This window comes from Gorilla gorilla, chromosome 21, assembly GCF_029281585.2.
Source record: "Gorilla gorilla gorilla isolate KB3781 chromosome 21, NHGRI_mGorGor1-v2.1_pri, whole genome shotgun sequence".
Classification (NCBI taxonomy): domain Eukaryota; kingdom Metazoa; phylum Chordata; class Mammalia; order Primates; family Hominidae; genus Gorilla; species Gorilla gorilla.
The window spans coordinates 29258353-29283848 of NC_073245.2; the positions used below are offsets into that span (position 1 = coordinate 29258353).

Sequence of the window (25496 nt, forward strand, 5' to 3'; positions counted from 1 at the left end):
TTTTGGGGACAAAAGCAGTGAGTCCAAGTGTTGTAGAGCCTGTCATTCCTCAGCAACAAACTCAGCAGCTTTCCTTCCAATTTAATAAATCCAGACCCTTGTGGCTTATATAACACGCGTGATGACAAGTAATGATAACTCATGAAGAAAAGGAAGAAAACTTTTTTTGTCTTTCTGACTCATGCCTCTAGTGTGGGAAATCTGGTCAGGGTGGCCACACATGTTCCCTGGAGCTAGAAGGCGAGATTCCAGAGGACACACAGCATGGGCTGGGAGGTCTTTTGCTTCCACTGAGGAAGATGAGATTTCACAGGGAAGGGTTTCCTGGAGTTCCAGGTTTCTCCAGGGCAGCATGGTAGTCGGGAACCTGCATCCTAGAGCCAGATTGCCTGGGTTCAAATGCTGGCTGCACCACTTACTAGCTCTGTGACCTTGAGAAAGTTACGTAAACTCTCTGTGCTATACTTCTTTCATCTTTAAATGCAGGTAATAAAGAATACCTCTCACACAGCGTTGTTAGGACTAAAGCTGCTTCCAGTACTGTATACAAAAGGAAGCATGCATCTGCCTTGCCCTTTCCCAGAAGTAGTAAATGCTTTTGATTCACTGGGTGGGGATCCATGTGGCAATATTATTTATAAGGGATAGAAGTTCACTGACTGTCATTACCCAACAGACCTCATCTACCCAGGCGTGTTTGTACCTCATCTCCAGGGCTACCCTGCAAAGCAGGAGATGTATGTATTGTTCCTCTGCCAAGAGTCCCCAGGGGAGTTGAGTGGCTTATCACGGTGACCCATCAGTTTAACTCTTGCTGCCTGTCAGTGGTGGCTGCTGTTGAGAATTCCCTCCGCTATAGGATGGAGAGGTGCTCTCTTTAGGATGATTGTGGCTGGGCTGTCCCAATCCTTGTCCCACTGGGCCTGTGCCCTGGTTGAAAACCAAAGATGATTAAGATTTGGAGTGTCGTTGAGAGAGAAGTGTGCACTTCCATGGATGTCTGTTTAGCCAGATGGATTTCCATCTTTGTCCTCTCCAGGTGGCCCAAAGCATGGGTGAAGAGGAAGCATGGTGCCACTGGATGGTCCCAGGAATGCTTGGGTTCAAGCTCAGATGGAGCCATTAACTGGCATGTGGCCTTGGGGCAAGTCATTGTCCTTCCAATGCCATACTTAGTTTCTTAAAAAGAGGTGGACTAGATCTGTGCTGTCCAATATGGGAGCCATGAGCCACACATGGCAACCGAGCACTTGCAATGTCACTTGCTAGATGAGATGTGCTGTGAGTATAAAATGCACAGTGGCTTTTAAGGGCTTAGTACAAAAAAGAATGAAAAATACCCCAGTAACTTTTTATCGGTCAAGTGCAGTGGTTCATGCCTATAATCCTAGCACTTTAAGAGGCCAAGGAGGGAGGATTACTTGAGGCCAGAAGTTTGAGACATCCTGGGCAACATAGTGAGACCCCATCTCTACAAAAAATAAAAATAAGAATTAGCTGGGTATGGTGGCACGTGCCTGTAGTCTTACCTACTTGGGAGGCTGAGGCTGGAGGATTGCTTGAGCCCAGCAGTTCCAGGCTGCAGTGACCTATGATGGTGGTACTGCACTCCAGCCTGCATGATCGAATGAGACCCTGTCTCTAATAATAATAATAATAATAATAATAATAATTTTTTATCTACACAGTAGCAATGAAAAGGAATGGAGCACTGATGCATGCTGCAACATGGATGAATCTTGAAAACATTATGATGAATTCATAAGCAATTCAGCAAAGCCCACATACTGTACAATTCCATTCATATGACGTGTTCAGAACAGGCAGCTCCATAGAGACAGAAAGCAGTTTCATGGTTGCCTGGGGCTGGTCAAGAGCATAACAGGGAGTGGCTGCTAATGGATGCAAAGTGTCTTTTTGGGGTGATGAAAATATTCTAAAATTAGATGATGGTGATGGTTACACAACTCTGTAAATATATGAAAAACCATTTAATTGTACACGTTACATGGGTGAATTTTTATGGTACTGGCGGGGTGCAGTGGCTCACGCTTGTAATTCCGGCACTTTGGGAGGCTGAGGTGGGCAGATCACTTGAGGCCAGGAGTTTAAGACCAGCCTGGGCAACATGGTGAAACCCCATCTTTACAAAAAATACGAAAATTTGCCGGGCATGGTGGCATACGCTTGTAGTCCCAGCTGCTTAGGAGGCTGAGGCATGAGAATCACTTGCACCCAGGAAGTAGAGGTTTCAGTGAGCTGAGATCATGCCACTGCACTCCAGCCTGGGTAACAGAGCAAGACGTTGTCTCAAAAAAAAAAAAAAAAAGAGAATTTTATGATACTTAAGCTATGTATTGATAAAGCTGATAAAATAGTTTTTATAATTATTACATGTTGAAATGTTAATATTTTGGATATATCAGGTTAGGTAGAATATATCATTGAAATTAATGTCACCTGTTTGGTTTTACTTCTTAATATGTCTGCTAGAAAATCTGGAATTCATGGCTCACATTAGATTTCTGTTGGACTGCTGCACCAAACCCTCTCTAAGGACCTTCCTAGTTCCAAAATTATATTCTTCCACAAAACGATCCCTAGGTTTGGACTTCTGATGACTCATCTGGTATCATGGCTATGACCCAACTTGAAAAAAGTTCATTTGGGTCTTTTTGAAAACCATTTGCAAAAACAGGTTTTTAAAGAGAAATCCTGAAAGGAGGCACAGAGTCACATAAGGTGAGCCCAGGAGCTGGGACCGTCACTTTCTCCTGCCTCCGTAAGCAGCCTGGAGCCATCTCCAGCTGTGGATGGGGCTGTTTCAAAAAATCTATAGTCTAAGCCTGAACATCGGTTTCCTTAATCGATCCTCCTCTCGGACGGTTGACTCCGCTGAGACTGGTCCTGCTGAGCATCAGGCCCAGGAGAATGGGCAGTAAATTCCCAGTTGGGGTCAGCCAAGAACAGGTGCTTGGGTTTCTCATGTTCTTATGGTCCAGGGGGCGACCAGGGAGGTGCCTTTGAATCCCCAAAAGGCTCAATGTCAAAACACAAATCTCGGCCTCCAGTTGTACCTCCAAGGAGGGCTCAGGACGATGTTGGGAAGCATCTTTTTACCTTAGTTCTCCTGCAGGAATTAATTAAGAATGCCTGTTACGTTTCCTACCTTTTTCTGGGTGCTGGAGGGAAATTCAGAAGTCTCACTTACATCTCTTTTCAGAGCAGCTTGACTCCTGCAAGAACCAGAGTGTGTTCATGTCCATAAAAACCAAATCCAACCAAACACCCACCAAACTCCTGGATATGGTGTGTATTTCCATTGGGAGCTTGAGTCTTTCCTGTTTACTCCTTCTACTGCTTCTTTTGATTTTTATATTTTTAGAGATAGGGTTTCCCTCTGTTGTCCAGGCTAAAATGCAGTGGGGAGATCATAGCTCACAGCAGTCTCAAACTCCTGAATGTAAGCCGTCCTCTCATCTCAGTCTTCTGAGTAGCTGGAACTACAGGCACACGCGCCACTGTGCCCAGCTCACCTGCTTCTTAAAGGCTGGTAAGAGTCTGAGCCCTGGGGCTGTGAGCCTTTATCAACCTCTGTTTTCTGCAGCACCTGCACTTAGGTAGTTTCCTGTTTGGAATGCTGTTCCTAAACTGGTTTACCTCCCTTTTCACCTGTTTTCATGTAAACAGCTGATACAAACACTGCCATCCTGGGGAGGCCCAGCTGCAAGCTCCTGGAGGCGGGCACCTTTGCTGCCTCTGCCCTCACAGCTCTTCTTCCCACCCCATGAGCTCTTCTTCCCCATTCCAGGCTTTGGGCAAAGGCAAGGGGAAGAGAGCTTTTGGTAAAAGCCACTCTGAACATTTTTCCAGAAAACTGGGCAAAAGCAAACTTCTTTGGGTACTGGGCATCTTTTTAGATGATAATTAGAAATGCAGAGGAATAGTAATAGAAACTATAATGACGGTGGGGTGCCGTGGCTCACGCCTGTAATCCTAGCACTTTGGGAGGCCGAGGTGGGCGGATCACGAGGTCAGCAGTTCGAGACCAGCCTCACCAATATGGTGAAACCCTGTCTCTAATAAAAATACAAAATTAGCTGGTTGTGGTGCACTTGCCCATAATCCCAGCTACTCGGGAGGCTGAGGCGGAAGAATCACTTGAATCCAGGAGGCGGAAGTTGCAGTGAGCCGAGATCGTGCCACTGCACTCCAGCCTGGGTCACAGAGTGAGACTCTGTCTCCAAAAAAAAGAAAGAAACTATAATGATGAGGCAGATATAAGAGTGAACATTTTCCTGTGGCTTTTCCACCAAGCACTGGCTTTTCAGAGAACTCCAGAGAACAAGCAGCAGACAGGCAGCTTGTGCAGGGTCGATCAAGCACAAGATAAGGCCAGTGTCTTCAGGAATCAGAGTGGTTTGTGAGACACTTAAGCAAATTGCATTCAGGCCCTATCTCCTTCTGGCAATAATTCACCAGAGAAATGAGCCATTTCACTAGAAGATTTCCATTTTAATATTAGCACAGGGACAAGCCTTGTTTCACAATTAAATTAGAGCCAGGTAAGTTTTCTAGTAATAGTGATATCTCGAGGAAGGATTGAAAATAGAGCCGCTCAGAGATAATTTGCTTCTGAGCCAAGTTATTTCATGGATCTCCCAGGAGGACGTCTTGCTGGTATGGCTTTGCTACTGAGGGGAAGCCCTCCAAGCCCCTCTGATGAGAAGATAAGTCACACTGCAGCTCTAAGAGGAAAGGAAATGAGTGTGCAGCTTGAGAGACAGCGAGGTGCTGGGACACTCTGACTCCACCGTGCAGATGTCTCAGGAGCAAAGGACCCAGCATGCAGGAGCTTTCCTTCTGGAATGGGCTGCTTCCGCCCGCCTGACACCTCTAGGATGTTGTCTTGTCAACAGTGGATGTTTATCATATGCTTGGCCACTGTGTTGGCACCATGTCACTCTGCTGGTGACAGTTCAGGCCCAGAGGCCTTTAATCATAGTAGAAACAGTCTCAGAAGTGGAGCACTGCTGAGTGGCAGCGACACCTGAAGATTGGCGACCAGGCAAGGTGATGTGACCACAGTGGCCACATGGCAGCCAGTCACGGCCACCCCTGGAGGGGTTCATGGAACACATCAAGCTTGACCGCAGCCCTTGCTGTTGCATTGATCTTTCTTCTTATCACCCTCAGATACTACAAGAGGGTGTTATCAATATTAATGTACCACTGAGGTATTGGAAACATTGTTTCTCCCCCAACATCGTATATGAAAATGTTCAACCATACAGAAACATCAAAACAATTAGATGGTGAACACTCAGATACCCACCACCAGGATTTCACCATTAACATTTCACTGTATTTATAGTTTTTTCCCCCTTTGCTATGGGAAAATCTCTTTTTGATGTTTCTATCATGTTTTCCTTTGAACAAAGTAGGTCTCTCCCTCCCATGTCTCAGATGGAAACATTGAGGGGAAGATCATGCCAAATACATAGCATGTTAGTGAAGCCAAAGAAAAAGAATCCGTGTGCCCTGAGATTAAGGTAGCAAAATATTAAGGGAAGGTCTCTGGAGTGGGATCTGGAAGGTGGATACCAGGCCCAGCTCTGCTGCTGCACAGCCTGTGAACCTGAGGTAATCAACTTCATCATTGTTATTTTTTCTTTTTCTCTTTTTTCCCATTATATTCAAGATCACCTCTATTCTGCCAGGATGGTCCTAAGCCTGACATTGGGCTAATTGTTGCCTGCAGTCTAGTCCTATGCAGAGATAACAGTTAGCCTGCGACCTTTGGCAACTTGCTGGACTCGATTCTGAGCTATTGATTTCTTCTTTCGGAAGTGAGGATAACAACACCCAGCTCTCAAAGCTGTTGTAAGGTTAAGTAAGGTGTTGAGATGCAAAAAGAAAGTACTGAAAACCATGCCCGGAATGAGGTCAGCATACTCAGCATGGCAAATATTATGACTCCTAGTACACATATTCCCTTGCCAGTGTCCAGCACATAATCTCCCTGAGGGTAAGCACTGCTGAAGTTAGAGCTGTGTTGTATTTAGAAATAATAATAGTAGCAAGAGCAGCAGTTATTGTAAAGTAAAACTGAACTGAAAATGAAAGAACTCGAGATACAATTTCTCAGTTCACAACATGTGCATCCTCTGAATGAATTTGTGAAAAGAGCTGCTGCACTTGTCTCTGTAGAAGAGCATGTTTGGTTTACTGCTTCCCAAAAAAGATTGAGGCTATGAGACCGCTGTCCTCCTCTGCCACCCTTTGCAGAAGGCCTGTGAGGCATCATTGCCGTAGGCATCATTCTCAGTATGAGATGTGGTTACTGGAGCTCTGCCTTCCCAAGTTAGGTAACCCCCTCCGGCATGGACGGACACGCTTCTCTTACTCAGTGACTTCCTGTTTATCATCTGGCGGTAGACAGCCTGTCATTGGAGAGGATGGGATCAGCTCGAGTCACAGATTCAATGTGTTTCTAATGGGAAACCGAATCAGGGTTGCCTTGGAAGCAGGACATGGCAATGAAGACTTTCTATAGCCCCTCAGAAGCCCTAGCCCCTCCTCATGAGGCTCAACCCTTGCTTCAAGCTGCCTTGCAAATCAGACACCACCATTCACAGTGCCTTTTCTGGCTTCACTGATCCTCTCTGAGGCAAGGAATCCCCTTGGAAAGATGGGAATTTATTCCAGAGACTCCTCATTCTGGTCTGTCCTCCCTCTCTACTGCAGTTTAGAGCTGAGAGGTGCTAGAGCTGACTGACAGGCTGTCCTGATGGAGACATGATGTGAGATAATGGACAATGGACCCCCAAGAAGGGGGATGGGGACTTTGTGGTGAGCATTCATTGTCCCAGTTTTATATTTTACTTTACTTTTAGAGACAAGGTCTCACTCTCTTCCAGGCTGGAGTGCAGTGGTGTGGCGTGATCACGGCTCACTGCAGCCTCGAACTCCTGGGCTCAAGTGGCCTCCCACCTCAGCCTCATGAGTAGCTGGGACTGCAGGTGTGCACCATCACATTCAGCTATTTTTTTTAATGATTTTTTTTTTTGTAAAGATCGTGTTTTGCTGTATTGCCCAGGCTGGTCTTGAACTCCTGGCCTCACGCGATCCTTCCACCTCAGCCTCCCAGAGTGCTGGAATTACAGGCGTGAGGCATTGTGCCCAGCCTTACTGCCCTTCACAAAAATCTTTGTGTCCAAGCTTGCTCGTATATGGAACAGTCCACACCTGTGTAGCGCCAGCTCCTGGGAAGAAGTTTATGCATTCATAAGGCCACATAGGTCCGAAAGTTGCAGAGCAGTAACTTAAACCAAAGTCTGGTGTTTCTCATGACAGTGCTTATATCTTCTTAACAAAAGGCTTAATCTGACATATAAATCATGAGGCTTCACGCTGTCAAAAATAGAAAACAATGCAAAATGCTTGATGTGTTGGAGATTTATCAGCAGCTGTTTCTGCAGGGAGTGTGGGTGTCAAGGCAGGTAGGATCAATGGGACAGTGATGTCATCAAGGACCCAGTGTTGTTTTCTCCTTTCCCTCCCTTCCTTATGTTAGCATCATTCCCAAAGAAGCTTCCTCCATGGTGGCAAAATGGCTGCAGCAGTTGCAAGCATCGCCTCTATACACAGAAAGAGAGAGAAATAGGACATCAGTAGCTCTCTCTGATAAACAGGGCTTTATTCTCAGAAGCCACCAGCAAACCTCCCCTACCATCTCATTGGCAGGAATGGGGCCACTTACCTCTCCCTGAACCAGTCCGTTTGGTCAAGGAGATGCCATATGCTGATTCCCCCAATTGTGCTACAATGATGATGGCCCATCCCTGGAACTAAGGTAAAGTCAGGCCACCCCTTCTCCCCTTTCTCCATAACTTTCTGCTGCTACTCAGTGGGGACTGGTGGAAGGGATCTTGAGAAAAAGACAATGTGTGTGGTATCTATGATGGGGACATTTACTAATCCCACCCACTTTACACTAACTACTGCTCTTGCTCTTACGATTACTTCTGAATGTAATACAGCTCTAACTTCAGCAGTGTCTACCCTCTGTGAGATTGTGTGCTGGGCACTGACAAAGCTGCGTGTGTCCTTATAGTCACAATATTTGCCCCGAGCCATTTGCCCTTTCACCACCCACTCATCCTGCTGCCATGGAGTGACCGTATGGGATTCCAGAAGAGACAGACACGCCCCTTTGTTCCTAGAATCCCTCGCTCCATCACCCACTCCAGCCTTTGTGTGTGTGTGTGTGTGTGTGTGTGTGTTTTTTTTCTGTTGACCCCCCCACATTTGTTCCTGTTTCTTTCACTTTTAGAAACAATGGAAAAGGATTTTCTTTCTGGCTTCCCATCAGAGGACTTGCTGACCTTGGCTGGTAGTGGCTGCAATGAGCAGGGTAGCTCACAGCATTGAGAAGGGAACAGTCTCATGTGGCTTTGGAGAGAGAATGTGGGCTGGAGAGAAGGAAGCAGAAAGCCACGCAAAGAGCAAACTGTGGAGAATGAGACAGAAGCCCTCAGCTAGGGGCACACAGCCAAACCTACATGCTGAATATTGCTTGTTTTCAAGGGGGGAAGTTATTGGAAGTCTGCACTTAGATACCAGTGCTCCTTGTCAGGAGTCTGAAAAATAAAAAAAGCCTGATTATTTAGGCAAATGCCTAATCAATTAGAAATATAGGGGTTCACTAGAGATGAGAGTGAGAGAGGCGTTGCTCTCTGGCTGAAATATGCAAAGCAAGCCTCCCCGTTTCTCAGGTGCAGGTGGTGGCCAGGAAAGTCCTGCTTGCATCAACCCCTCCTGGTCTGACTGAGCCACATCCTCTCTTCTTTCCCTGCCTTCCCTTACCTATCAGTGGATCTCAGACTCTGGGCTGAAACTGAGAGGGCATGGATCTATCTTTCTTTCCATTCAACCTTGCTATTCTCCTATTGCTGGTTTCAGTTTCCAACTTGGAAAGTTGCAAGCAATGGGCCAAAGAATAGGAAAAAGTGAGAAGAATAAAGTGGCTTTGTGTTTAAACGAAAGCTTCACTGCCTGTCCTCCCCTCAGTTCTGTCTTTCTCACTGTGAGCCATCAAGAGGATATTTTAGTTCTGGTGTCAAGTTCCAATGGTGAAAGGAGAACAGAGAAACATTATCAGAAAATCTATGGGCCAGGGGCGGTGATGGCTCAGACTTGTAATCCCAGCGACTTGGGAGGTTAAGACAGGAGTTCGAGACTAGCCTGGGCAACATAGTGAAATCCCATCCCTAAAAAAAAAAAAAAAAAAAGCTTACTGTGGTGGTGCACGTCTGTAGTTCTAGCTAGCTAATTTCCACCACTACACTCCAGCCTGAGTGACAAAGCAAGACCCTGTCAAAAAAAAAAAAAAAAAAATTATCCACTTCTGTGGCTCTGGACCAAACACATCTTCCCACTTGTTTTAAGAGACATTGTTTCCAAGATGAGGTCAAGGTTACCTTCAGGGCTGACATCACTTGGTGTCCCTCAAGACGGACCCTCGGCTCTCCTCTGGTGCCAGCCTCAGGTGCCATGGGCAGTTCAGTGTAAGCTCAGACTCTCGTTGCAATACAGCATTGCCCCAAGCATACGCTATGTGTCTCTCTGCTTCCTGGCTCAGGGCCTTCCTGAGAGGTGGGAGCCAGCTTGACTCACTCAAAAGTGCAGTCTGCCCAGCACTTTGGGAGGCCGAGGCGGGTGGATTGCCTGAGCTCAGGAGTTCGCGACCAGCCTGGGCAACACGGTGAAAAACCTGTCTCTACTAAAATAAAAAAAAAAAAATTAGCTGGGCATGGTGGCATGCACCTGTAGTCCCAGCTACTCAGGAGGCTGAGGCAGGAGCATTGCTTGAACCTGGGAGGCAGAGGTTGCAGTGAGCCAAGATCGCGCCACTCCACTCCAGCCTGGGCGACAGAGCGAGACTCCATCTCAAAAAAAAAAAAACAACAACAACAAAAAAAACGTGCAGCCTGGACTCTGGGGAGTTTGTGCTCCTGGAGCAAACCTCACCTAGTGAGGAACGGAAGCCACAGCCTCATTCTTCACGTGGACAATTCTGGGAAGCATTCTCAATGCATGTCTGAGCTTCCAGAGGGATCCTTGTCTTGTTACCAGTGGCAGCAACCTTTGTAATGCATGTTTATATATGCTTTTCCCCTTTATCTGTCTTGCTTTCCACTTTCTTTCACTGTTTCCTGGGATTCTCTCCAGAATAAACTACTTGCACCCAAGTCCTTGTCTCAGACTTGGCTGTTGGAAAACCCAAACCAGGACACCTTTCAGCGTTGCAAACACTATATTGCAACGTAAAGCATTACTGCACTACTACAATGACATCTGAGGCTTTTGTTTGTGTGACTGAGCCAGCCTCTGCTGTCAGTTGGCCCAGGCTAGCCAGGTATTTTGGGGGGCTAGGTGTCAACTATCTTGCTCCACCATCAGTGGCCAGCCTTCTCCCCTTGTAGCTTGTACTTGAAACTTTTATGTCCCATAGCCATCTTAATTCACAATTTCCCCAGGGCTCTTAGAGCTTTATTACTGTGATTCATAGAAGCCACTTGAGAGGCTCTGTGTTCATGGCATGGGGAGGGACATTCATGCAAAGAAAAGAAATAGCTCTTTGCACAGCAGGGCACTATGATGGACACAGGATGAAGCCAGGAAGGGCTGGGGAAGAGCGTTACTGGGGTTCTGTTTGGGATTTCAACAGACTTTACATGGGATGGGATTTTTTTAAAAAGTAGAAGCATGTATCAGCTATGAGCTTCTCAGGTGCTCTTAGAAAAAAGCCAGCCCAATCTGGCTCAGGCTAAAAAGGGAATACATTGCAACATGGAATCGAAAAGTTTATGATTAGTCTGGCTTCAGGTATCAGGGGCTGAAATGTGATGATGTCAGGACCTTGCCTATCTCTGTCCTTTGGTCTGACTGTACTCACCTTTATGTGCCATCTGCCGACTCTCAGCCTCCAGGCTCTCCTACTTCCAGGTTCAAGGTCACTGGGACAGAGTGGGTGAGTCTCTTTCTGGGAGCTCTGCTTTGATTGGCCTGGCTCAGTTACAGGCACCTCTCAGAACCAATCATTATGGCCTACAGGATATGGGACTTTGGCCTTTAGTTCAGGCAGCATCTTTGCTGGTGGTGCAGTGGGTGGGTGGAGCTTCCTCCCAGAACACGTAGACTTGGCAGGAGGGAGGGGTCTCTCCTAAAATGAAAATCTGAGGTTGATTCTAACCAAGGGAGAGGGGATGCTGGGAGGGGGAAGTGCAGGCACCAAACTTGCAGTGTAGTTAACACTTTAAACTTCCCAGTGGAGTTTTATTGAATCTCTCCTCTGTGCAAGTACTGGGGCCAATAAGAAAAAAAATGATGTCATCAGGAAGCTTATAGTCTAATAGGGGAAATAATCATACGTAGATAACTGCAATGTAATAATTGTTTGAAGGCACATTTCTTATTACACTGTGAGCAGATGAAACGTGCCTTCTCACTGTTCACATGGTAGCTGCTCTTTCTTCTCCTCACCCCTAGAGAGTCCCGATATTTGGTACTTTTGAAGAAAGGTGTTCCAGTCAGGATTGTGGAGAAGAAATCACTGTATTTCTTTTCCCTGTGCCTGACTCACTGGTGATAACTGTACTCTAGGCATGAATTAAGAAAAGCCCAGAATTAAGGAAAGACTGATTCCCTGCCCTGTTCTATAATGGCAGAGACAAGACAGCCTGAGAGAAAACAGCAGACAATTTTATACTCATACTCACAAATAAATTGGACTGTTTATCCAATCACAAAGGATGGAAGTGGCAGTGATTTTGAGAAGCCAAGTGATGTAGAGTTGTCAAATTCTACTCAGTTGGAAACAAAAAAGTGAGTTTTAAAGAGAACTGAAGAAACACATTTGGCAGGTTTGCAGGGGCAAATATATTAGATGTATGAAAAATACAAGTGTTCGGAGTATATCAACAGAGCCTGAGGCAAGGCATATATACAGCGGGAATGGACTATGTCATCTGAAGCTGTGATCCTTAGGAAAGTATATTTTTTAAGAAATTATGTTTAAGAAATATTGTAATATACATTATGTATATATATGTATAATGAGATATTATTTTTAAGCCTTATACCTATCTTTGTATTTGTAAAATTTTATATTTAAAAGAGTGGTCTCAATATTACATAAACTTCAGGTCCCATAAAACCTGGATCTGCCCCAGATTTTTATATACAATGAAAGATAAATGTAATAGGAATAAAATAGCGATGAAATAAACCATTTAAAAATAATAATTATATTTTAACAGAACAAAACATGTGGATTTTTCTAAACTATGATGATGTTAATGTTGTTATAGTTATGGTAGTATCTTATTGAGAAAACATGATAGAATATATTTAACCACTTTGAAAATATTAGTTCCATACTTTGAGATACAGCTAACAGAAGGTCTGCTTATTTTAATTTAAGGTTCAGTTTATTTTAAGTTTGAAGTTTAATGGCTGTCCTACTTGTAATAGATAATTCCCCAAAATATGTAGGTCCAAATGGAAGAAAAGCACTGTGGGCTCTAACTACTAAATCAAGATATTAAATTTTCAGTTTCATTCACCAATTACCCAAAGACTGTTGTTAACATCTTTCCATCTTTTCTGACTTCAGTAGATTAATCTTGCAACTTTTCAGAAGGTGTTGCATTTACATATTTCTAATAAATGGATTTATAAAAATCCATTTTTTTAAATAAAAGACATTGAATTTTAATTTCAATTTTCTAATAAAAGTCATTGAAACTCTTTGGGAATTTTTAAATCAGGTTATGTAATTTTGATTCCAAATTTTTAAGTGGAACATATACATGTTTTTAGAATGTACTGATTTTTATCATTTTCTTGATATGATTTATCATATGAAGACATAAAAATTCTTGATATTTATTTTCAAAATGCTCTCTCCATAGAGGAAATTTCTTTAGAAAAGCTTACTCTTTCACTGGTTGTTAAAAAGTCACCTTGAGGGATGTGGAGCGAGGGCAGACATGGGGGGCAGTGTGTTTTCTGAAAATATCCGCTAGGTGCACACTTAGCTGGTGGCCATGTCTTCCCAGAAAAGGTTAGCATATTTATATCACTTGTCTTTTTATAAGAGAGAAATGCATAATTCATCTCTAAGTTCAACAGTTTTAAAAAATTCTTTGCCAAAAGACAAGCAATGGACATGTGCATGGTGTAAAAAGATTTCACGATCATGTCCCCATCTCATTTCAAAATATTGTAAAGATTTTAATATTTCGAATAATATTGGCAAATCTGCTCAACTGAGCCCATGTAAGGTGCATCATGCTGTGATACTAGGAAAGTAGGTGAGCTAGGAAGGGCACCAGGTCCATCCTGTGCTTTTCCTTCAGGTCCCTCACCTGCTGTGGGCAACAGGTGCACTTCTATTACGTAAATTATGGGATATGCTGACAAGTGCACTCGGTGCGGGTGCCATTGTGAATTCATATTTTAAATATTAAATAAATATGTATTTCTTATTTTTAGAGTGGAATGTGATATAAAGGTTCCAATATTTTCTTTCCAATCTCCAATAAGTTATGTAGCTCATCCTCCAGTAGCACACAATTCTGAAGGTGGGGGACCCTACCAGCTTTTGAACATATTATTCTACCATAGATTTAATAAAAAAGACTCTTAAAGTCCAAACGCAAAGGACCTTAGAGGTCAGCTCATTCATGCTTTTTAATATTCAGATGTGGTAATCGGGCTAAAGTGATTCAACTTCTCCAACAGCTTAAAGTTCATGATAGATCTGAGACTAGAAACCCAAATTGACAAATCACCAAGATGACAAATTTCTGCTATCATAAGTCCATGTATCTTCCCATGGGGCCTCATGTGATTTCTTGGTCAACTTGAGTTGTGTTTACTTTAAATCCTGGTTGGGATGCTTCTATGCCATCACTATGCAAGATCACTATACCAAGTCACTATCATTCTTTTGGCTAAAAGGGCTTAAGGCTAGTTTTCAGTATTGATGCTCCTTTCCATTCTTTTCTAACAGTGAGACTGGCTGGCTTTCTTCTTCCCAGGCAAAGAAGGAGGCCAGAAGAAAATAAAAGTCAGACAAACTCCATCTTTTTTGTCTCATCAGAATGTTTAGTAACCTCTATCTAAAGGCCATTGCACTTTCCTTTGTCTCCTCTTGCCACTGCAGTCTTCTGACAGATTGGGGTTCTGCCTTGGTTCTTGGCCTTGGAATAGGGGACTCAGATTATGAGATAAGGCCAGTCCTTAGTTTAGTCACTAGCCACATGTGTCTATTTAAATTTAGATTTGCATCAATAAAATTAAAAATTCAGCTTCCAGTTGTATAGTCTTATTTAAAGTAAATAACAGCCACATGTGGCTGGTAGCTACCATGTTGGACAGTGCAAATATGGGACATTCCCATCACTGCACAGGGTCCTTTTGGACTGCACAGACCTAGATTGATCATCATGGTATTTGGGAGTTTCTGCCTCTCAAATGTGGGAAATTATCCTGGGGAGTGTTTCAGGAGCTCAGAAGGGGATAGGTAACCACTCACCTACCAGATATGTCTCTGTTAATTTCCCAGTATTCCCTGGCATGTTAGATCTCAGGCCAGGTGGTCAAAGAGTAGCCCAAGAGTGATAACAAGTAGCATTTAACTGACAATTTCTGTCTGAAAGGCGATTTCAATTTCTAGGCCAGAGGCCCACATTGTTTCCATTAAATTGTGGGTGCACCTGTTGCCATCTGCCCCCCTTTGCTCCTCCCTTTCCCCTTCTTTCCAGCACCCTTTGAAAGCTGAAAGCTGTCTTCATTGTGAGACCCACTGCACAAACACCTATACAGGTTGAGTTGAATTGGATTCCTGCACTTGAGTGTCATTCAGTATAATGGTAGTGGGTGGGGTATGGCTGGCACAGATGCCCCCTGTTGCCTGAGAAACATGTGGTTCATTTCACTCTCCATCATCAGGTGAGGTGGGCACACAATTATAGTATTTGCTCCTGAGGCCTGTATAATAATAGTTGAGACCCAGCAGGCTCATGCTTTCAACGGGGGTTAACTGTAGGTCTACAGAGTTATTGCATGAAGAGAAGAACATCCTGCATGCATACCTTCATCGTGACTCTTCTTCCTGCTGGACAGAACCCACTACCGGTCAGAACATCATCTTCTTCGCTTCCATTCCTACGATTTCTCTTCCAACAGCACCCATTTCATTGGGGCTGCTCTGTCCAGCCTGATTGGGAGTCCCTGGGATTGCTTGGAGCTACTACACAATGCATTGCTCCTGAACTTGCATTTTCCTTTCTGAAACACAGCCCAGTTGGGGTGCACATTTGCATATGCTTGTAGTGACTCAGATCCTTTCATGTATGTGTACATTCACTTAAAAATGTGTAATTGAGCCCAGCTGCTCAAAGTGGTGCTTGGACCAGCAGCACTGGCATCCACTGAGAACTCTTGAGAAACACAGAATCTCGGTGCCCACCCAGACCTCCTTACTCAAAGTGTACATTTTAACAAGGTCCCTACATTACATGCATGCATGTGCTTTAGAGTTTGAGACATATCTTAGTTCAGGCTGCTATAACAGAATACCACAGATTTGGCAGCTTAAAAAACAGCAGTTTATTCCTCACAGTTCTGGAGCCTGGAAGCCTAAGGTCAGGGTGCCAGCGTGGTCAGGTTCTGGTGAGGGCCCTCTTCTGAATTGCATACTGATATATTATTGTATCCTCATGTGGTGGAGAAAGGGCTACAGAGCTCATTAGGGTCCCTTTAGCAAGGGCACTAATCCCATTCTTGGGATTTGGTGGATGTATTCTGGTCTTATTACCTAATTACCTCCCAATTGGGAGTTAGGATTTCAACATATGAATTTGACACCAACATTCCATACTTTGTAAGAAGAAACCCCATATTGGACATTGTATGTATGTGAGTGTGGGAGAGAGATAGAGTTAGAGGGGGAGGGGGAGGAGAAGGGGTGGAAGAAGAGAGAAAGAGAGAGAGAGAGATACTAGAAGAGAGGAGAGAGAGAGGAAGGGTCTTCATCAGGTGGGGCAGTCAACATCCCTGAGCTTTGAGCTACTACAGATTGTGAAACCTGGGGAAAGACATCAATAGGCAAAGGGTGGCAGGAGAGCTTTTGAAGTCCAGCAAGGGCCAGAGGAAGGGGAGCCTGAGGAGCAACTGTTGCCTTGGGGCTGAGCTTGGGCCCTTGAAATACCTGAAGACCATCACAAGAAGGGCAGGCTTTGAGCAGAGAACTCCTGGGCTCAGCCCTATAGGTCATTAGAAAAATCACATTTACGTTATTTAGTAGTTCAATGGAGAAAGATGGGGATGTTCTGAAAAGAGAAAGCTCTGAAACCAGGATGCTGGGACTTGATTTTGTGAAGCCTTCTGAAGCAATTTCAAAATGGGAATGTCAACCTCGCTAATGATCAGGGAAATGCAAATTAAACCCACAGTGTGATACTACCTTACTCCTGCAAGAATGGCCATCATTAAAAAATAAAAAAAAAAAAGATGTTGGTGTGGATGTGGTGAAAGGGAACACTTCTACACTGCTGGTGGGAAAGTAAACTAGTACAACCACTGTGGAAAACAGTGTGGAGATTCCTTAAAGAACAGCAAGTAGAACTACCATTAGATCCAGCAATCCCACTACTGGGAATCCACCCAGAGGAAAAGAAGTCATTATATGAAAAAGACACTTGCACATGCATGTTTATAGCAGCACAATTCGCAATTGCAAAAATATGGAATCAGGCTAAAAGCCCATCAACCAATGAGTGGATAAAGAAAATATGGTATATATGCACCACGGAATACCACTCAGCCATAAAAGGAATGAAGTAATGGCATTTGCAGCAACCTGGGTGGAGTTGGAGACTATTATTCTCAGTGAAGTAACTCAGGAATGGAAAACCAAACATTGTATGTTCCCACTCATAAGTGGGAGCTAAGCTATGAGGGTGCAAAGGCATAAGAATGACTCTGGGGACCTGGAGGGAAGGGTGGGAATGGGGTGAGGGATAAAAGACTACACATTGAGTATAGTGTACACTGCTCAGATGATGGGTGCACCAAAATCTCATAAATTACCATTAAAAATCTTATCCGTGTAACCAAAAACCTCCTATTCCCCGAAAACTATTGAAATAAAATTTTTTAAAAAGAGGACTGTTGGCGGATAGGGGAGAAAGCGTATTCAGGTGGCCACACCCATGTGGATGCTGAAGTATCTTCAGCAGGGGCTTAGGCCCCTCTCCCTTTCTCCATCAGAACTTCTGCTTTCTCTGTGCTGCCCGCCCAGCCACTGGGGGTGGAAACCATTTCCCTGATCCTTGCAGCCCTCTGCCAGGCACTTGCAGGCTCTGCAGCCTCCCTTTGCTGATCCTGCTAGGAGGATTGCCCCTCAGGGTCTGAGAGCAGTAACTCAGACTCCAGTGGTCTCAGTGAGGGGCCTTCCTGGTCCTGGGGATGTTGAAGACTGCATATTGGGCTTTAGAGATGGAGAGATCAAGCTGTGCACTGTGCTGGGAACTTTGAAGGCATGCAACAATGTCTGTGAGTGGAGCTGGGATAAAATAGGTAAGCACAGGCTGTCAGGCTTCTCCAAAATTGCTGGGCACGTGAGTCACCTTGTGAAAATGCAGATTCTGATGCAGCATGCTGCCTGTCTCACAAGCTTGCAGGTGATGTTGATGCCGCTGGTCTAGGGACCACACTTTGAGAAGCAAGGCTGTCATGCAGACAGTTTTGTCCAGCAACCCAGAAAATCTGGATTCTGGCTCAAGCTTGCCACTAAAATTCTTGGGCTTATCATTTAAACTTAATCCCCAGGTCAAGGGGCATGGCCCTGAGGGGTGGGACCCATGGACCTGGGATCTTTTCTGTACGCTGTGCCTCCCTCCTCCCTTGGTGGTTCAGTGATTACCCAGGTGGTAGCTCTAATGAAATGCTGGGACACAATGGCTACAGCATCCAGGCTGTCACTTTGGGAGGTGGGGAGACACAGCTAAGAAAAAAACACAACTGAATTTCCCTGGAGCTTACAACCCACGGGTGGGGGTCAGGGATGGGTGATGGAGTAAAGATGGACAGGTTTTTGTGAAGGAAGTCCTGGAGGGTCCAGGAAGGCTTCCTGGAGGAAAGGCTTCCCTCTAGAAAAAGTGGGAGAATATGTGGGCTTTCCCATCTTTGTGCCACCCTCACAACCAGCTTTCCTTGATCTGCCCAACAATCACAGCAGAATCTGCCCTTGGGACCAGTTTGGACTTCTGGCTTAGGACTTTGGTCCAGGTGCTTTGGGCCATCCCTTGTTCCCAAGGCCACCCTTGCCAGGGGCTCAGCCAGTCTCCTCTCCTCATACCTAACCTAGGCCAGTGTGGGCGAGGCCATGTAGGGGTTGGTGTCATGTGGGACAGGAAGGCAAAGGGATTTTGATGGGAAGTAGAGAAAGAGCCAGGACTCTCTTTGCCCTCCCATAGGGGAGTTGCACTGGGACTGGTGATGGGGCCATTCTCCCAGGGTGCAAGACACAGGTGAACCCCACAGCCTCACATCAGAGCCCTGAAGTCCCAGCTGCTGGCTTAGCTGCCTGCCTTTCTCCATCAGGACTTCTGCTTTCTCTGTGCCGCCAGCCCAGCCACTGGGGGTGGAAACCATTTCCCTGAACCTTGCAGCCCTCTGCCAGGTGCTTGCAGGCTCTGCAGCCTCCCTTTGCTGATCCTGCCGGGAGGGCTACCCCTCAGGGTCTGGGAGCAGTAACTCAGACTCCAGCATGCCCAGGGATCTGCTGCGGATCTTGTGAGATGCAGATTCTGACTCTGGTCCAGCCCCGGGAGGTGCCAATGCTGCTCCTCCTCTGACTGGAAGACAGGGACTCCATCCAGAAGACGGAAGATCTCCAAGCCACAGGAGGCCATAGGTTCTGTTTAAATCCTCTTCCATGAGCTGTCTCCACAGCCTGTCCAATGGGCAAGGGGATGCTGAGAACACCCCCTTGGGCTGGGTCAAGGTCTCCCTCTAATGTCCCCAACTCAGCAACGACAATCACAGGCATCACCTCTTAACTGGTGTAAATTTCTTGCCAGTATCAATTGAGCCTTTTCAGTCCCTCCAATAGGACAGGCCTTCCTTTAACCCAAAGGCGAAGAGGGGAGAAGGCACGAAGTGCCCTGCCTCAAGTGAGCAGGTGGCTAGGGTTGCCTTCTCCCCTCTTCCCCTCTGGGTTAAAGGGAGGCCTGTCCTATTGGAGGGACTAAAAACGCTCAACTTTCAATCTGGGTTTCCTCTTGGAGTGGAGGTGTAGCGCCTTGACACTGGTGAGAAATTTACATCCAGTGTAAGAGTTGATGCCTGTGATTGCCGCTGCTGAGTTGGGGACATTAGAGGGAGACCTTGACCCAGCCCAAGGGGGTGTTCTCGGCATCCCCTTGCCCATTGGACAGGCTGTGGAAACAGCTCATGGAAGATATTTTAAACAGAACCTATGGCCTCCTGTGGCTTGGAGATCTTCTCCCAGCCACCTTCTCTGGATATTCCCTTCTCTGACTTTCTGGAAGCTTTGAGGCAGTTGAGGGGAATGAATGTATGGCCCTCTTAGCCTCTGGCTTCCTCCTCTCCTGCTGGGTTAGGAGAGCTCCATTTGGGGAATGTATGGCCCTGTTAGCCTCTGGCTTCCTCCTCTCCTGCTGGGTTAGGAGAGGTCCGTTTGGGAGATGTATGGCCCTGTTAGCCTCCAGCGTCCTCCTCTCCTTCTGGGTTAGGAGAGCTCCTTCTGGGGGCTGCAACCTCTCCACAATTGGTGCTCCTTTCCAAGGACCATGAACAAAAGCACAGGGAAGCTTTTGCTTCAGCTGGAAAACCCATGAGAAAAATCTACCTGTACGAAGCCAGGGCCTCCACTGCTCCCCTCTTCACCCACAGAGGGTGAGGACACCAGGCTCATCCTTCTGAGACTTTAGGGGGAGGGGCAGGAAAGGGGTCATTTGGAGAGCAGTGCTGCTCACTCAAGTCTGCAGAAGGCGTCCGCTGGCTGCGGGCTTATGCAAACCTGACCTCCAACCCCGGGGTGAAGACCCAGGGTGTACAGAGTGGAGGCAGCTGTGTAAACTGTAGGGTGGGGTATTTATAGCCTTAGTGAGGAGCACCAAACCAGCCTAGAGAGCCTGAGTTAGTGCTGCCGCCCTTGGCTGTGTTTCTTGTGCCGTTAACTGAGTTTTCCAGACATTCTTTCTCCAGTGTTGCATTCGGCTTTACAAGACTCAGTTTCTTCATCTGCAAATGGGAGGCTGTTGCCATGGCCCTCTGAGTGCTTCAGCCAGATGGTTCTCTGCATCCCAGTTTTCAAAAAGAAAAGCAGTATTCCAGTTCACAGGGAGGGGAGAGTTAATACGTCCTCTCAAAAGGAGCTGCTATGCCCCTAAGGCCACTTCCCTGGGCTCCTGGAGCTCTGGGACAGGTGAGAAACACATACCTGAGCTTTGCAGTCAGCTCTGGCCTAGGGTCCTGGCTTGGCTGCTTACCCGCATCAGCATTCCCTGCAAGAGGATGGAGTGAGATGGTACAGGAAGGGTGCTTGGCACATAATAAGGGGCATAAAAGATAATTTTGCTGATGATGCAGCAAACTTCCTCATCTGCTGCCACCACTGTGTCTGAAGGAGTTAATCCTCTTATCAGAGAGCAGGCAGCTCCACCTCTCCACCAGGCCTGGGGCTAGTGTTTGGGAAGGGTTTGCAAGCCCTGTGGGACAAGGTTCACATAGGAGACAGTGTTAGGGTGAAGGCTGCTAGTCAAGGCTATTTGTCAGGGGGCATGCAGGGAGATCCATTCTTGGTGTCAGAAATCCTTGGGCTCTCTAAGCCCCAGTTGTGGGGAGGAGGGCGGTAGGGGAGGAGGAGGGAGGAGAGCACAAAAGGGTGAGCACACAGCTCTGTAATGGAAACTTGGCGTCCAGCCTCACTTTGTGTCCTTCCTTAGTGCATGCGGCTTGCTTCTCGAGTTGAGAGCTTGGTTTCCTCCCCTTCTAGCCAGCATCCCGTGCTATCCCCACGGCCCACTCCTGTCCCCTCTTCTTAGAGCCTGCAGTCCTGCAGACTGCCTCCACCCGTGACATGTGACATGTGAGCCTGCTGCCTCCCCTCTTCATCCCCTACCCCTCCCCTGACTAATTAGGCCAACATGCAACTTCCAGGGCCTGGCAGATGAGGAGCCAAGAATGCCATGGACAGGGGCCAAGTGTTTTTGTTGACATTGCTCAAGTATAGCTTTGTGGAGCGGCCTCTTTGCTGTAGCAGAGAAGTCCAAGGAAGCTGGAGAGGTGAGCGAGGGGAGAGCAGGGAGGATAGCCAGTGTGGGCGCCTCTCCGTATCCCTTTCACCTTCCCACCCTCCAAGCCTTCCCAGCTGCTCACCCTCTGCCCCTCCTCCCTAAGTGCAAGAAGATAGCCCTCCATGTCATAATTTGTGGGACCAGCCCAGTCTCTAGGAAATCACACTAAGCAGAGTGAGTTGCACGCAGTGGGACTTTAGAAGTGTCATTTCTTCGTTTGTGAACCTTTCATGGGGGATGCTCGTCCTCACTGCTGTTCCCAATTCAGTCACATGTCCCTTAACAGTGGGGATATGTTCTGAGAAATGCACTGTTAGGCGATTTTGTTCTTGTACCAACATCACAGAATGTATTTACATAAACCTGGATGGTATAGCCTATTGCTCCTAGGCTAAAAACCTGTACGGCAAGTGACTGACTGTACTGAACACTGTAGGCAGTTGTAACACAGTGGTAAATATGTATGTATCTAAACATATCTAAATACAGCAAAGGGACAGTAAAAATATGGTGTTAAAACCTTATGGGGCTGACTGTATGGTGGCTCGTGCGTATAATCCCAGCACTTTAGGAGGTCGAGGTGGGAGGATCACTTGAGGCCAGGAGTTTGAGACCAGCCTGGGCAACATAGTGAGACTCTGTCTCTAAAAAAAATAATAAAATTAGCTGGATGTGGTGGCATGCACCTGCAGTCCTAGATACTGGGGAGGCTGAGGCAGGAGGATCATGTGAGCCTCGGAGTTTGAGGCTGCAGTGCACCATTGCACTCCAGCCTGGGCAACAGAGCCAGACCATGTCTCTAAATAAAAAAAAAAAAAAAAATTGACCACTCTTATATATGCCCTCCGACACTGACAGAAATGTCATTTTGCAGTGCATGACTGTAATTTCTGAGGAAACAACCATCTTTGAAATAAGACCAGTGAGACTTATTTACCTCTTCACTGCTAACCTATTATAAGGTGCAGGCTGCATTACTGAGCTACTTTACTATAGCTGTATAATGAAACCAGGATGGATTTCATCCTATTCCAGGATCTACCAAGAATTTGTCCTTTGAGGTCACTATACCTGGGTTCAAATCCTCATTCTGCTACTTGCTCACTGTGTGACCCTGGGCAAGATATTTAGCCTCTCTGCCCATCAATTTCCTTATTTACAAAATGGAACTAGTATTTCCATGTAGGGCTTTCATCCATGAAGATGAAACATGGTGAAGAATGGAAAGGTTTCTGCACATCACAGACATTCGGTGAATGGAAGCCATGCTAACTACGAAACGATAGTTGATGTAGCCACGGATTGGCTCTGATCTTAGGCAAATTGCTTATCCTCTGACTTATGTACTCTAAAAGTAAATTGACCCCAGAACCAACTGCCTCTTCCTAGCTCAGCAGGAGTTTTGTGAGGACAAATGAACTGTGCTATAATATTGTCAAACTTGGTTCTCTGTGGGAAGGAAATGGATGCAATGCATTGCTTCATCATTCTTCTTTTCTCAGACTCTGGTCTCTGTGTTATTACATCAGCCATCAGTGGTCAAATACATTTTTGTTGAGATAAAAGTTTGCAGGTTTTTGGAATCCAGAGGTGCTGCCTTAAGAGTCTAATTCCTGAAGATATTGAATCATTATGTTTAAAAATCCTCTAATTTTCTGCTACAATAGCTGGCTTTATTTTTACATCTCTTAATTGGTATCAGCTTTTCTCTCAGAATTACGGAACCATGGAAACTTGGCATATGAAGGAACTTTGGAAGTCATTGGAAGGGATACTCCTGCTTCTTTTTAAATCTTTGGGGTCTTCCTGAGCATTAAGATTACAGTATCACAAAGCATTTCTCCTTGACCCAGAGAACAGTGGAATGGCCACACTGCTGGCCACAGCATGACTCTCTCTTTAGGTACCGTGTAGATGGGCAGATGCCGTGGTGCTTGACCCGTATTACTTGGTTCTGACCTCTTCAATGCCAGCTGGCACAGTGCAGCTTCTAGCACCTGCCTGTCATTGCCCAAGGCCTTTTTCTGGGCATCACCTTGGACATCCATGTGGCAGATTAGAAATGCTGGGGGATTATGTCCTCTTTCATCAGCTTCAACCAATGTTAGACTAGGAGTAGGTGGATGAATACCTAAGCTTCCTCACATCTTGGGTGTCCGAGATGCATGTCTACGCTGGCCCCCAAAGCTATCCAGAGAGATCAGTTTCTAGTTATTCATGATGGCAGCTGACTTAAAATGCACCTACTATTAGCATTTCCTGTCCTACTCTGCTCTTCTACCAATTCTTCTTGGGATCACCTCCCATATAAACCACCTTCTCTGAAATCCTTCTCTCAGGGGCTGCTTCTGGGGAAACCCAGCCTGAAACAGAGGGGATGCCCTTCTCCACACTTTCAGATTATTTGTGATAATATGGGAGTTTAAGGCTACTAACCTTAACGTTTCTTCATGAGGTTTTGTCTCTGTTCATCACTATTCTTAACCATTAGAATCCACCATTCAGGTTATCCAAACTACACAAATGCCTTGCTTTAACCTCGAATTATCTTTGATATTGTCCTCATAATCTGGGCTAAGCTGATACATGTGGTCACCATGTAGAATTTTGTATTTCAAGAGTCTGAAATTATTGTTTCTTTTCATTAGACTCCACATCCTTCCTCCATTTTTTGGGGAAAAAAACCTGGGAGGCTCTCCTGGACGATATGCATAAACTGTAATTTGATATCTTGCTAAATTTACATGTGGAAGCAGGGTCTGTGTTTGAGGAAGACCTCAGTTCATGAGCTACTGCTATTATGTGCATCGTGTTAGCTTAGGTGAGGTGCCCACAGGCATTGTGATTTCCAGACACTTCCATGAGTCTCACTTTCTCCACTTAAAAAGTGGGACTAATTATTTCAACACATACCTACTGAGTACCTACCCTGAGCCAGCAGTGATCAGGTGCTGGAGAGGCAATGTCCACACTCTCTTTCTTTTTGAGCGGTGTTGTGAGGTTTGAATTCAGTAACGAAGGAGAAATCATTTGGGAAACTGAATCACTGTGGAAGTAGAGGAGAGGGCAGAATGCCCTCCAGCTCTTCAGTGACCACTTCAGACACCGTGTTGGTGTGGCTGGGTGCACCATGTGGCCTTGTGTGAAGGCCACTGGGCCCATTGGTTAGGCCCACGTCTTGTGTTTCGATCCGTTTTCCGCCCGCGGCAACTTTGGACATTCAAGAGGCAGCATTGCCTCAGGTCCCTTCTTCAGTGCCAAGGCCCTGGAAAGAGCCACTTTGGCAGCTTGGCTTACTGTCTGTGTCTCCCCATGGCCCCATGATGCCAGGCCCCACCTGTCATGTTTCTGCCTTCATCTTACCTGATCTGTCCATGGTGGTCAAGGCTGTTGGCTACTCCTTCCTTCCTGAAATTCTCTTTCTGCTTACCTTCCACGACACCAGCTTTCCTTGCTCTTTTCCTTCCTTTTATGATCCCTTCCTGTATCCTTTTGCTCTGTCTCCTCTCTGAAGGATATTGTGTTCTTCCATTCCTTCTCCCTGGTGCCCCCTCTTCTCCACCGGGAGACCCCATTCATACATGTGCCTCCCACCCTTCCCTATTGCTGATGACTTCCCTGAGGCTTGCTGTGGCTCTGCTTTTCTGCCCGAGGTTCCTCCACTCGCATTTGCAGCATTTCTAATCTGCCACATGGATGTCCACGGTGATGCCCAGAAAAAGGCCTTGGGCAATGACAGGCAGGTGCTAGAAGCTGCACTGTGCCAGCTGGCATTGAAGAGGTCAGAACCAAGTAATATGGGTCAAGCACCACGGCATCTGCCCATCTACACGGTACCTAAAGAGAGAGTCATGCTGTGGCCAGCAGCGTGGCCATTCCACTGTTCTCTGGGTCAAGGAGAAATGCTTTGTGGTACTGTAATCTTACTGCTCAGGAAGACCCCAAAGATTTAAAAAGAAGCAGGAGTATCCCTTCCAATGACTTCCAAAGTTCCTCCCTTTCCGTGCTCTGCAGGCTCTTCAAACTCAGCATGCTCCAAACAGAATGCACTGCACTGGCCCCTTCAGTGTGCTCTTTAGCCTGTGTTCTTTCTTCTGG

The 25496-nt window shown here is 46.0% G+C and overlaps 1 protein-coding gene across 1 annotated transcript in view; it reads left to right on the forward strand.

Moving 5' to 3' along the window:
* Positions 1–25496, forward strand: part of SLC24A3 (solute carrier family 24 member 3) — a 507527-nt gene that overhangs the window by 42380 nt on the left and 439651 nt on the right. The gene's annotated exons all lie outside the window — the stretch shown is intronic.